This window comes from Podarcis vaucheri (assembly GCF_965113315.1).
Source record: "Podarcis vaucheri genome assembly, chromosome: Z".
In the NCBI taxonomy this organism is placed as follows: Eukaryota; Metazoa; Chordata; class Lepidosauria; order Squamata; family Lacertidae; genus Podarcis; species Podarcis vaucheri.
The window spans coordinates 22518330-22530229 of record NC_138758.1 but is presented as its reverse complement, the minus strand read 5'-3'; positions in this window follow the sequence as shown (position 1 = coordinate 22530229).

The window sequence follows — 11900 nt, the reverse complement described above, 5'->3', positions numbered from 1 at the left end:
CACCTGAAACCACTTCCCATACAGAGAGTTGTGTGTGCAGTTGACATTACTGTAGATGCACGTCGTCAACACAGTGCTCACCCCCACCCCACCCCCACCCTACACATTGAACTTGATATATTGTTCATATATTGTTGCCTATAACTAAAGCTGGAACACACTCATAGTGTATGAGTGACTCTTGCAATGAGATGTTACAGTTTGGAGTGCTCCTGTGGTTCTAGCCACTGCATTCCATTTCCCTCCTCCAGTTTTCCAGGGTGTCCTCCCAATAACTAGGCAGAATTCCATAGCCACTGTGCATGCTCAGTTCTCAGTGGTGAATGAATGAATGAATGTTTAATATTATGGTCAAACAGCCAACATAATTCTCATTGGTGTGTTTTTGGACATCTCTCCATTTAGGAGTTTTCTAAATAAATCAGACTTATACAAACCTTAGGGTTCCTCCAATCTTACTATATACCCTCTTGTGTGTGTTTAGGGATAGGTGAATCTGTCAGTTTCATTTTTTTCTCCATTCCTCATTTTTCCAGTCTTAAATCCTTTTCCCCACATTTCTGCAGCAATTCATAATTTTGGTGTGTTTTTAAAATATCCATATGAAAATTAATCAGCATTTGAGTGTGAATTTCTTCAAAACAAAAACCCCGTTACATGTTATATGCAGTTTAATATACACATTTGCAAACAGTTTCCCTGAAATAATTTTTTTGTATGCCATTTTCACTAATATATGCAGTTTTATGCACATTTCCCACAACAGATGCATTTTGTACCCATTGTTTGGTTGGAGAACTGCACTGCAAAATTCGGAGGAGTGTAAAATTCTAAGTATAGTTTTGCTTCAGTTTACAAATCAGTTTGAATTAGGAAGTTGCTCATGAAAATGCCAGCAGATTTTAATTTCTCCTGCATCTCTATGTGCGGGTGATAAGGTCTGGTTACAGAAGGAACGACACAGCCTGAATATCAGCAATAGATGGAATGCTAATATTTCTTTTCTTTGATGTGCAGGGTCACCACTTACAGCAGACACAAGTTAAGCCACTTTTGTTGTCAGCTATCATGATTCCAAAATGGGAAAAGAAATCTCTTAAACAATTCGAAACTGCCATGTCGTCGAGTTCCTAATTGGGATTAATGTTCAACTGAGGAGGAGGAGGGGTGGGGGTGGGGTAGCAACACAAGTAGATGGGATTTCAGCAGAGCAAAATTTGGAAAGGAAAATAAAGCAGGAAGTGCAAGGTGAAATTGAAGAGGACAAAGCAATGAAGGGAAAGGACACTGAGGGGAAATAGAATGTGTTCAAAGACAAATTAATGCGTGCCCAAGGGTTATACATGCCATCTAGCAATAATTGCCCAAGCACTGCTTTTCAGGGCCAGCATTAAGGAACAGAGAAGTGTAAAAGTAATCAAGGGTGAGAAAGAGGCAGGCATGAGTTATAAAGCATCAGATGCAAAACAGTGTTGGACTGATTGCATAATGAAGTTTAAGGGAGCATGAAAGGGGATAAGAATAGCAAAGGCATAGAATGGAGAGAACTTTCACAAGACAATAAAATGAAGTACCGGATTTCTTCTCTCCCACCGAATCACCCTTGTTTCCCCTTAGACAAGCATCCAGTCAAGCGGATTGTAGAATTCTGATACGTATATAAGAAAGAATACATTGGTGCAGTATTAGATGCTCAGGAGTGGGGTTATGCTATAGATCAATGGTGAATCTTGGGCTCATTTGGAAATGCAATGGGCGTGGTGACACCAAAAACATGGTAAATCGTCGCCGTTGTCATTGTTGCATTATGTTTCCTTTCCCCTTTTCTTTTCTTTTCTTTTCTTTTGGAACTTTTCTGGGACCAGCCAGTCAGAAAATCTGCATTTTACTCAAAGTTCATTGAGGAATGCATAATTCCTAGCCAATTCTTAGCCAGAACAGCTCAATATGCCTGGTCCTGGTCCAAACAGGAGAGGCTCCTAAGCCTTTGTTACTGAAATAGTGCTCTAAAAGAGCCACCAGATTTACTAAAATCAACATTCCCACATTAAATTCACAGCACATTGATTCATCTAGGAAATAAATGAGGGTTTTGAAGAGACTGAAGTTTTGTGAAGGATAAAAAAACCCTCATGCAATATATTAAGGGCTAGAAATTTGATAACAGTTTTTAAAAAACAAAGAAAAATGGGAGGATGATTCTGAGTTCTGTTAATTAAACATTTGTATGTCACAACTGTAAAATCACAGAAAAGCTGAGAATTTTGCAGACTGATAACAATAATTGTAGGATGCTTTCGAAGAGGCTTCTACTGTAGATTATTGTTATTATTATTATTATTTTTGTAGCCACTAGAGGGACAAATCTGTTATTTGGATTTCCTGCATTCTATCCTGCTTTTTCTCAGCAGACTTGTGATTATAAGAAGACTTGGAGTCGATTTTGTTTGGGATGGCTTCTAATTACAACAATAGTGACTGCATAATAATTTTAAATCAGTGTGGAACTTTAGCACTTTAAAAGGCATTTCATTTGTCCTGGGGTTTATTGGGCTGTTAGCATTAGAAATGCTTTCCAGTTCAAGACCATGGAATGTGGTGGATTGGAAATCAGAACTCTAGACCTGCCAATATATAAGTGGGGCAAAGTATATGAAATTTCTTTGGCAAAACACCTGAAAAAAATCTTCAAAGAAATATGGAGTAAAGATTTTATTAGCCCATCTCCATGTAAATGCCCAAATCCAGTGATACCTTGCAAAATTTCCCCCTTTCCAAGTCTCCATTCACTTCAGATGGAGCTGTTCCATGACCAGAGGAACACAACCCTGTAGCTTCCCTACATCTGGAATCTTTATATGAAGTGCTATATAAAGAGATAAGCCATGGCCCTGTCTAGCCTAGTAAAGCCTACTCCAGCCTTCCCAACACAATGGCCACCAGATGTTTGGGACTACAGTTCCCTTCAACCCTGACCATTGGCCATGTTGGCTGCGGTCGATGGATGGACACTCAGTTGGCAAAGGATGGTTTATTGCCAATAGTCCTCCAAGATCTCAGGGTCGTTGATTCAGGCCTCACATTGGGCAAATGATTCCTGCATTGCAGGGGTTGGACTAGATGCCCCTTGTGGTCCATTCCAACTCTTCAATTCTGTGATTCTGTCTTCTAAATGAGACAATAAAGTATATTCCTCCCTGATAAATGGAGGTTGTGGATAACTTCCCTCCTTTTGCTAAAAATAATAAGGTGCAGGCAGTTGAGGGTCACCCCATCTTTGTTATTTACATTTACCTTTCCTCAAAGGAGCTCAAAGTGGTATGCATGGTTGTTCTCCTCATTTTATCCTCATCACAGCCCTTTGAGGTAGGTTAAGCTAAAAGACAGTGACTGGCTCAAGGTCACCCAGTGATTTGCAGGGCTATGTGGGGATTTGGACCTTGGTCTCTGAGGCCCTAGTCTGGCACTCTGACCACTACACCACAGTGGTTCAATCTTGACATACCATTGGGGTTAAGAAATTCCCACTCTCCACCCCCCCTCTTGCATTGCTTGATCAGCTAACACCCACATTAAATATTTGCTGCAGAGTGGCTTGTTTTTACTTTTTATTTTAAAATTGTTACTCATGCCTTTAGAAACTGCAATTTTCTCTGTGGCAACCACTGTGCTTTTAAAGCAATGTTTTCGTACAAGAAAGCATTAAAGAAACATTCCTGTTGTGAATATAACAGCACCTCCACCAGGGTAATATTTCATTGTAAAAGGGTTTCTACTTCCCGTCAGCCTGGCGAAGTTATATGGGGGATACAGTAAACATGCCATTCACAAGCATCTCTTTTAATTGCAAAGTTTCAAACAAGATGCACTTCACATAAACCTGAGTTACAGGTTGGGCTGCGTTTTAAAGCATGAAACGTGAAGTGAGATCATAACATCTAAATTATTCCGTCTTCCCTTCCTTTCATTCCAGCACTGCAATATCAGCTTGGCAAGCTCTAGACTGGGGTGGGGAACCTTAGACCTGGGTTCTGAATGCGGCCCTCCAAGCCTCTCCAACTGGCCCTTGGAATTCTCCCCAAGCCAAGCCACATCTCTTCTCTGTAAGGCTTCACACCCTCCCTGGTCTTACTTCACCCCCCCCCCCATGTATTTTTGCCTGGCTAAAATGTGTCCTTAAACTCTGATACCTCTTCCTTGTTTGGATAGAGAGGTGTGCATGCACACACATACAGAGCTAACCAACTGTACAAAAATTAAAGCTTCCATCTATTGTTCTGACTTTATTTATTCTTTTTGCCTCTGGAAACATGCAAACCATTTTCCATTTCTAATCTAGAACCAAAGCTTTCACTGTCCTCAGTTGCATGCCCTTCTTCCTTCTGCCATCCTCAAGTGCTTTTGCCTGGCGGGAATATGTCCTTGAACTGCGATAAAGCCTCGTGTTTGTCTGGATAGAGAGGCAGCATGCACTGCAACAGAAGCAAGGTCAGGGTCAGATCACTAACTGCAGTTCTGTTTCACACATTACTCAGGAGCAAACCCAGATGTACACCAAGCATATATTCAACAAAGGTTGGGAGTAGCAACCCCTGGAAAACATAGCTGTAAGAGGCATGAATTTGTTAAGCCACATGCCTGCCCACTGTGTGTGACGTGGCCCTCATAAATCCCAGATAACCAAATTAAAAGGCGGGGTTCTAATTGCTGCAAAGTTTCTGTACAACATATTGATGTTTTGTGGTAATGAAAGGTCAGGGTCGAATCATCTTAACATCACCCCATATCCCTCAACTGTCCTGATTCCGTGGGGCAGGGCTGTGCCCTCATGTGAGAACACAGCCCTGGAAGCTAGACGCCCCAATTTTCTTCTGCAACATGTGGGAGGGTATGTCATCCCCTGGGCTCTACTCAGTTTAGGCCCATAACACCCCTGATTTCACTGACTAAAGATCCAGTTCCAGAGACCTTTCCCCCCATCTTTTGTCCTGGGTCCTCATTGTACCACCCAGAAGTGGCTCTCTGGAACCCAGTGTGAATATGGAGTCCCCACTCCCCCAGGTGCAGGCAGAGTAAATGACATAGAGGAGCATTGGAATGCTTACTGAGTGTGGCATGCTATGATGCATCTTTCAGCACAAATTGTGTTTCATGCACTGAAAAACCCATGTGCATGGCAAGCTATGGGAAACACCCCAGGTGCATGGCATTTTGAGATGAATGGGAATTTCGCAGTACAGTACAGCAGTGCTCTTCTTACAACTAGTATGCTGCTGAGTACCAGTTGCTGGGAATCACAAGCTGGGAAAGAGAACTCAGGTCCTGTTCCCTAGAGACATCTTGTAGGACACTGTGGGAACTGGATGCTGGACTGGGTAGGCTGCTGGCCTGATCCAGTAGGATTCTTCTTATGTCCTTATTTTCTATCAAGATTTCCTAGAAAGGTGTGCCTTTTCTGTCTGTTCCTTTGCATATATATATGGAAAATCTGATTTATTTAAACATTGCTTATTTGGCCTCCACCAAAATATTACCTGGCTTAGCATCAGATGCAAATCAGGGCCTCTGTAAAATGATTGTGCTGCAGGAGTACCATGGGTCATTAACAACAGATTTGCAAGGTTAATTTTCAATTATGTATTTCTTATTAATTTCCTGGTTATCTTACTATTATTAAATTTAAAGGGGAAGAGACTTCCAATCTGTCTGCCTTCTGCAGCATTATTGCTGATAATTATTTCTGTTTTCCAATTTGTGTTACTCCTGTGACTTGCAAAAATTTGTTATTAACGAGCAAATAATTATGGCTGCATGTACTGGAGCATTATTTTGCTAATGCTGTGTCAGCTTTCACACTGGGGCTCCCCTGTTTTTACTGCTCAGGCACAAAATCTGCACTTCTCATAGGGCCTTCTGTCATACAATCAGTCTATAGGACCAATTTCCTTGTTTTGTCTATTTTTCAAACAGGCACCATTTGGCTGCTTCTAAATTACTAAATATATCTATATCTACCTGTATCTATATTGCTGCAAGAAGTTCACAGCATTTTCATTGTTTCTTTGTCCTGTGGTGACGGCAACATGATATCTTTGCTTTGCTTTGTTTGAATTCTATTGTGCAAAGGGTGGTTGCAGGACATCTCAGGTGAGGGGAATTGTTTTAATATGGTGAACTCATAAAGCAGGACATATTAAACAGACAATGTGGATGCACATATGAAACTAATCTCCACTACCTGGTGCTAGCTCATCTTCAATGAAGCAATGGACCCTTCTCAAGGGACTACGTAGCAGAACAATGTGCTGCTCACCAGATGTTGGTAGATTACAACTCCCACCATCCCTGATTACTGGTCATGCTGAGTGGGGCAGATGAAAGCTGGGAGTCCAACAACATCTGAAGGGCTATAGGTTAGCCAATCTTGGTTTTAGGGGAGCCCTAGCCACATCTACTGTTCTGAATCTTCATCAGGGGGATTAAAAGCCACATGGTCTGTGCTGGAAAGTTGGCTGAGTCTGGATTTGTTGACAGAAGACTTGGCTAACATTGTATAACCTCCAACACACTGAGGCAAAAACCGGGAGCTGTCTTCTGGGGCTGTGTTTCTGTGCAAGTCACATGACCTGTGAGAGATCATGACCCCCAAAAGTGCTTTTCCCAGGCTATGCCCTTGCATGATATAATGGCACAAAAAAAAGCATGTTTTGGGGTACCACATGAGGTTGCAGCCCTGAATAATGCTGTTTCAGGGCAAGATTGCGGCATGAGATCGTGCGAGACCACAGTGCCCAAAATGGCTGTTGTGCTTGCACTCGAAAAAAATGGGATGTCCTGGTTTTATCGGGACAGTTGAGGGGTATGACCAGTGGCGTAGCGTGGGGGGTGCCAGGGGTGCCAGCCGCACCGGGCGCAACATCTGGGGGGGCGAGCTCGCTGCCTCCGGACTCGCCGAAGAGCCTCCGGCGCAGGCTGTAGCAGAGCCCCATGTCTCGCGGGACCGCTCGCCGCGGAGGACGCGCCAGGCAGCCCCTCCTCACAGCCCCGCCTCTGCCGCTGCTGCTGCAGCTGCTGGGTCATGTTGCATTTTCCTCGCCTCTCTGCCCCCCTCCTCCTCTGGGCAAGCGGCGTGGTTTGGGCGGCAGCGCCAGCGGCAACTCGCCTCAGATCGGCAGGTTAGGGGGGGCGCAAATTACTTGCCTTGCCCCGGGTTAGGGGGCGCAAATTACTTGCCTTGCCCCGGGTGCTGACAACTCACGCTACGCCGCTGGGTATGACATGGTCTCTCCACGTGTTATTGGACCACAACTCCCATTATCCCTGCTACTCTTTAAGTAAAACATTGTAGCTCAACCCCCTGTGATCCTGAGCAGAAAAATATGCTATCAGTATCACTGCCTTAGCTGTGTTTTCAGATTCGTTTTAAGAAGTAGTGTCTTTATGTAGTTCAAGGGTGGTGCTCCATTCTGGCCCCAAGGCGAATTGCTCTAATCCTTTGGTTAATAAAAAGGTAAAGGTAAAGGACCCCTGGACAGTTAAGTCCAGTCAAAGGCGACTATGGGGTTGCGGCGCTCATCTTGCTTTCAGGCCAAGGGAGCTGGCGTTTGTCCACAGACAGTTTTCCGGGTCATGTGGCCAGCATGACTAACTGCTTCTGGTGCAACAGAACAGTGTGACTGAAGCCAGAGCGCACAGAAATGTCATTTACCTTCCTGCCACAGGGGTACCTATTTATCTGCTTGCACTGGTATGCTTTTGAACTGCTAGGTTGGCAGAAGCTGGGTCAGAGCAATGGGAGCTCACCCCATCATGTGGATTCGAACTGCCAACTTTCTGATCAGCAGGTCCAAGAAGCTCAGTGGTTTAGACCACAGGATAACAGCATGGGGTGGGGGAACTTTTTAGCCCAAAACCTACATTCCTTATAGGATAAGGGGCCACATGCTGGTGGCAGGTGGGGCTAGAGGCAAAAGTCTGGAACAGCTAATATTAATTCTACCTTCATACAGTAGTTGGTTTCTAACCCCCACCCAGACCCCTGGTGTTTCATACAGACAAGCAAGAGGCATTACCAACCAGAGTCCAAGGACACATCCCAGCTGGGCAAAAGCATGCCAGGCCCTTGGGGGGTATGGCTGAGGAGAGTTTCAAAGCCCAGATAGATAGCCACATTCATCCTTTAGGTCTGAGTTTCCTGACCCCTGGGGTAGCAGGTGGCACTGAAGAATTAGTTCCTTCACATATTATTTTGAATGCTTTTAAAAACAAAAACAAATGAAACCTCGGGGATTTTTGAGTATTCAAATAGAATGCTCCAAGGGCCTGATTCCTTTCTCAGGGTGAGCAGAAAGCTGCTTTCTCCATCTCTCATTTTGGCCTCAGAAGGTCTCCCCACTGCAGTCCTTCTGTTTCCCTTTCCAGGACGGATGTCAACACAGCACGATTCGTAAAAATAAAACAAGGCATGTCTGGAGTGCCACATTCAAGACCTCTTAATATGACATCCGCTTTTTATCCTATTATTAGTATTCGTACCCACTGCAGCTGTAAACCTCTGCCTGCCACATGAATACTGATATCTTTATTTCTACAAAACACACAGGCACACAGCTGAGCCTTGCAAGGCCTAATAAACACGAAGGACTTTATTTTCTAATAAAAGCCTTGCTCTAAATGTCACTGCATCCTTTCTTATCTCAGGGAAGGGGTGGTGGTGGTGAATTGTCTATCTTTTAGGTTAATATCCCCCAGCCCCCACTCACCAAATAGTATATGTAACTTGCTCCCACAGTTTGGATTACTTTGGTACATATAATGAAAGAAATGTATATACCCCCATCTTTCCTTGTTGCGGAGGACCTTGCACTGAGACATTAGCTATGGCACTGTTAGATTTATTGTGACTGCAATGGTGTGCCGCGGGTCTCATTATTCTTCCCTGGCAACACTTTTTTTTAAGGCCATGTAAACAAATTTACATTTTCTGAGCATCTGAATGAAAACGAAAACCAGCACTATGACCCAGGAAGAGAGATTTTATGCAAATTTTAATTAAAATGCAAATCCCATTCCCCATACAAAAATAAAAGAACATCATCTCCAAATGGTTCGTAGCGTGTTTCCTTTACAAAAAATAAAAATAAAAATGGGAATTTTGTTTTCCCCTGGGACTCATTGCTGAAAATATAATGCACAGAATGATGCCGTGTAACCTTGTAAGCACAGTAAATAATCACATCTATAACTCTCAGCGGGTTATATGTGTGTGTTGATGGAATCTGAGAGAAAGTTTACCCAAGCTGCAGTTTTCTTTCCTCAGTGTTATCAAGGCTATATTGACACTAGGCATCTCATCTCTTCTCCACCCCTCTCCCTAGTAGTTACCTCATGGTTGTAGCTGGGTTGTGGGTGTTTTGTTTTTTTTAACTTTTGGAAAAAGTACACTTTCTTACATGTGTATCCTATGCCCTCCCTAAATCTGCTCTGGGATGTTGCGGGGGGAGGGGAACCAAGAACAGACTTTGGGGGCACATGGGGCAAGGATAAGAGAGAAGATCCATTGCAAAGCCAAATGTCATTGCACTGATGGCATTGAATACTACTGCCCCAGGTGCCCTGTCTGCTGCCCACATGCTGTTAGTGGACAAAGGCTCTGCTTTCCATTCTGTTCCTTTATCTTCAAATGGTAGATGCCTTCTAACAGAGGACTCTCCTCTGGTGGCCCTTCAGAAAGAGAGGACTGTCACAAATTTAAAACAAGTCCAGTTCTAGTGGACTATTGTTTAAAGGGCGGCGCCTCCAGTGTTTTGTTTTTGATGCCTGTTCAGGCAACCCTAACCCAGACATGCAATTTTAACGCAACTTTATTATGTACATTTACTTCAAAACTACTGATATTTATTATCATTTGATAAGTGTTATGTCAATTTGTTTTTAGCATTTGTTTTAATTGGCATTTTTAAATTAACTTTTTTTTGTATTGCTTTATGCTTAGAAGTTTCTTCAGACTTTGGCCCCAGGTCCCAGGGCAGGTTGCAACATTAAAAACAGTTTAAGACAACTTACAACCACAGAAATGAGGTGGGTTCTAAAAGTATATGTCTCAAATGTCAAAAGGCAGAGTAAAGAGGTGCATCTTCAAAATTCACTGAAAGCTGCAAAATGAGGGTGACTTTTTAATGCTAAGTCAACTCTGTGGGACGGCAGTTCCACCATTAAGGGACTGCTGCTGAAAATGTCTTCTCCTGGGCCACCCCAACCCCAACCTTCTGAGACTGACAGTACAACCAAGAGGGCCTCCTCTGCTAATCTTAGCCCCCGAGGGTGGTCTGTGGGGAAGCAGGCCTGAGTTGTTTAGGGATTCGAACACTAACATGAGCACTTTGATTGGGCCCAGATACAAATTGGCGACCAGCACAGCTGGTTCTCTTCTCAAAGTGGCCAGCCAGATGTTCATGTTCATGAAAGCAGGGCCTGAACACAACAGCGCTCTCTACTCCTGCAGTTCCAAGCAACTGTAGAGGTGCTAATTTCAATTTGGAATGAGGCAGCCTTAATTTGTGAATAGTCCTCATTTTCAGTGAATGAATGTCTGAAAACGAAAGGAAAGGAAAGGAAACAGGAAGCCATCACACGATTTCTGCCTTTGGGACGTGCATTGGCTCTTTCACTCTCCCATCCCTTTCTTCAGTCCCTCCTGGGCATACATCTAGGCAGAAGCTTTAACAGATGCTGACAGGTTGACAGAGCCTGGTAAATGTACTTGGTTCACTGACATTCGATTCCGAGCAGAGATGGCAGTCCGCTTGGCAGCTCTAAACAACACAAACATTTGGACTCTGTGCAGAAAAGTTTTAAGTGTGGTCATGTTTGCAGACCAGGCCAAAAATGAAATAAAATAGATATTGGATTTCAGCCATATGAGAATTTCATTGTCTTCCTAAATTAGGTGGGGAAATAAGACTACGCTGACAAGCAATGAAGAAGCTCTAGAATGGAAACAAACTCATGGAAGACATTGCCTTGTTTGCTTCAGGCTCCTAAAACTTGTGACCCATGAAGCCAAATGCATAGGCCAGGATGTAAGGAACTGGATCCAGCCAGTGGGCATAATTGTTACCTCCTGTATCTCCCATGAGCAAAATCTGAGAGATAGGTGTGGTCACCTACCTGTCAGTCACCTGTTATCACAATGATGGTAGGTAACCCACTTTTGCTCACATGGTTTAAAGCCATGTGGGAAAAGGCACAGCCTACAATGTGTGATGATCAACTGATTATAGGGTAATCTCAAGCTCTGTGCAAAGAGCTCCGCAAGTGGCAACAATCAGCTGTTGGCACTTGCAACAGGGCTTTGCAAGACCTCACAGTTAATCAGTGGACCCTAGCACTCTGCATACTCCTCTACAAGACCTGCTCAGCAGATGTCACTGGTTTCTGGCTGACTATTCTCTTGTTAGGTTGATGGCTAGTTAACAACCCAGAATGGGACTTCCAGGTTAGCGCCTCCGGCAATGGCGGATTTCCTCTGATCAGGAGGAATCCGCTTCGTGGAAATTAGGGTCTGGACCACCACGGCGAGGCGGAGACCCATCAAAAACCACAGGCGGGAGAAGCCTGTGGATGTGGGATTCGGCAGGGATGTGGGATTTTGGAGAGATGGAGTCTCGTTTGGATTGGAGATGGGAAATTGGATAGATCCTCCTATGCAGGGCTGTTCTGGCTTCTGGGATCTGGTTCTGCGCCAGGGGGAGTCTGGAGTTGTTGGGGCCTTTAGCTTTGGAGGGACTTTGAAACATGCCTTGAAATACCTTTTGGATTTTAGTGCTAACTATGGAGAATGGGCTGACTTGTCGAGAAGGGATAAAGACATTGTTAGGTTGGAGTCTCCCTGAGATCTA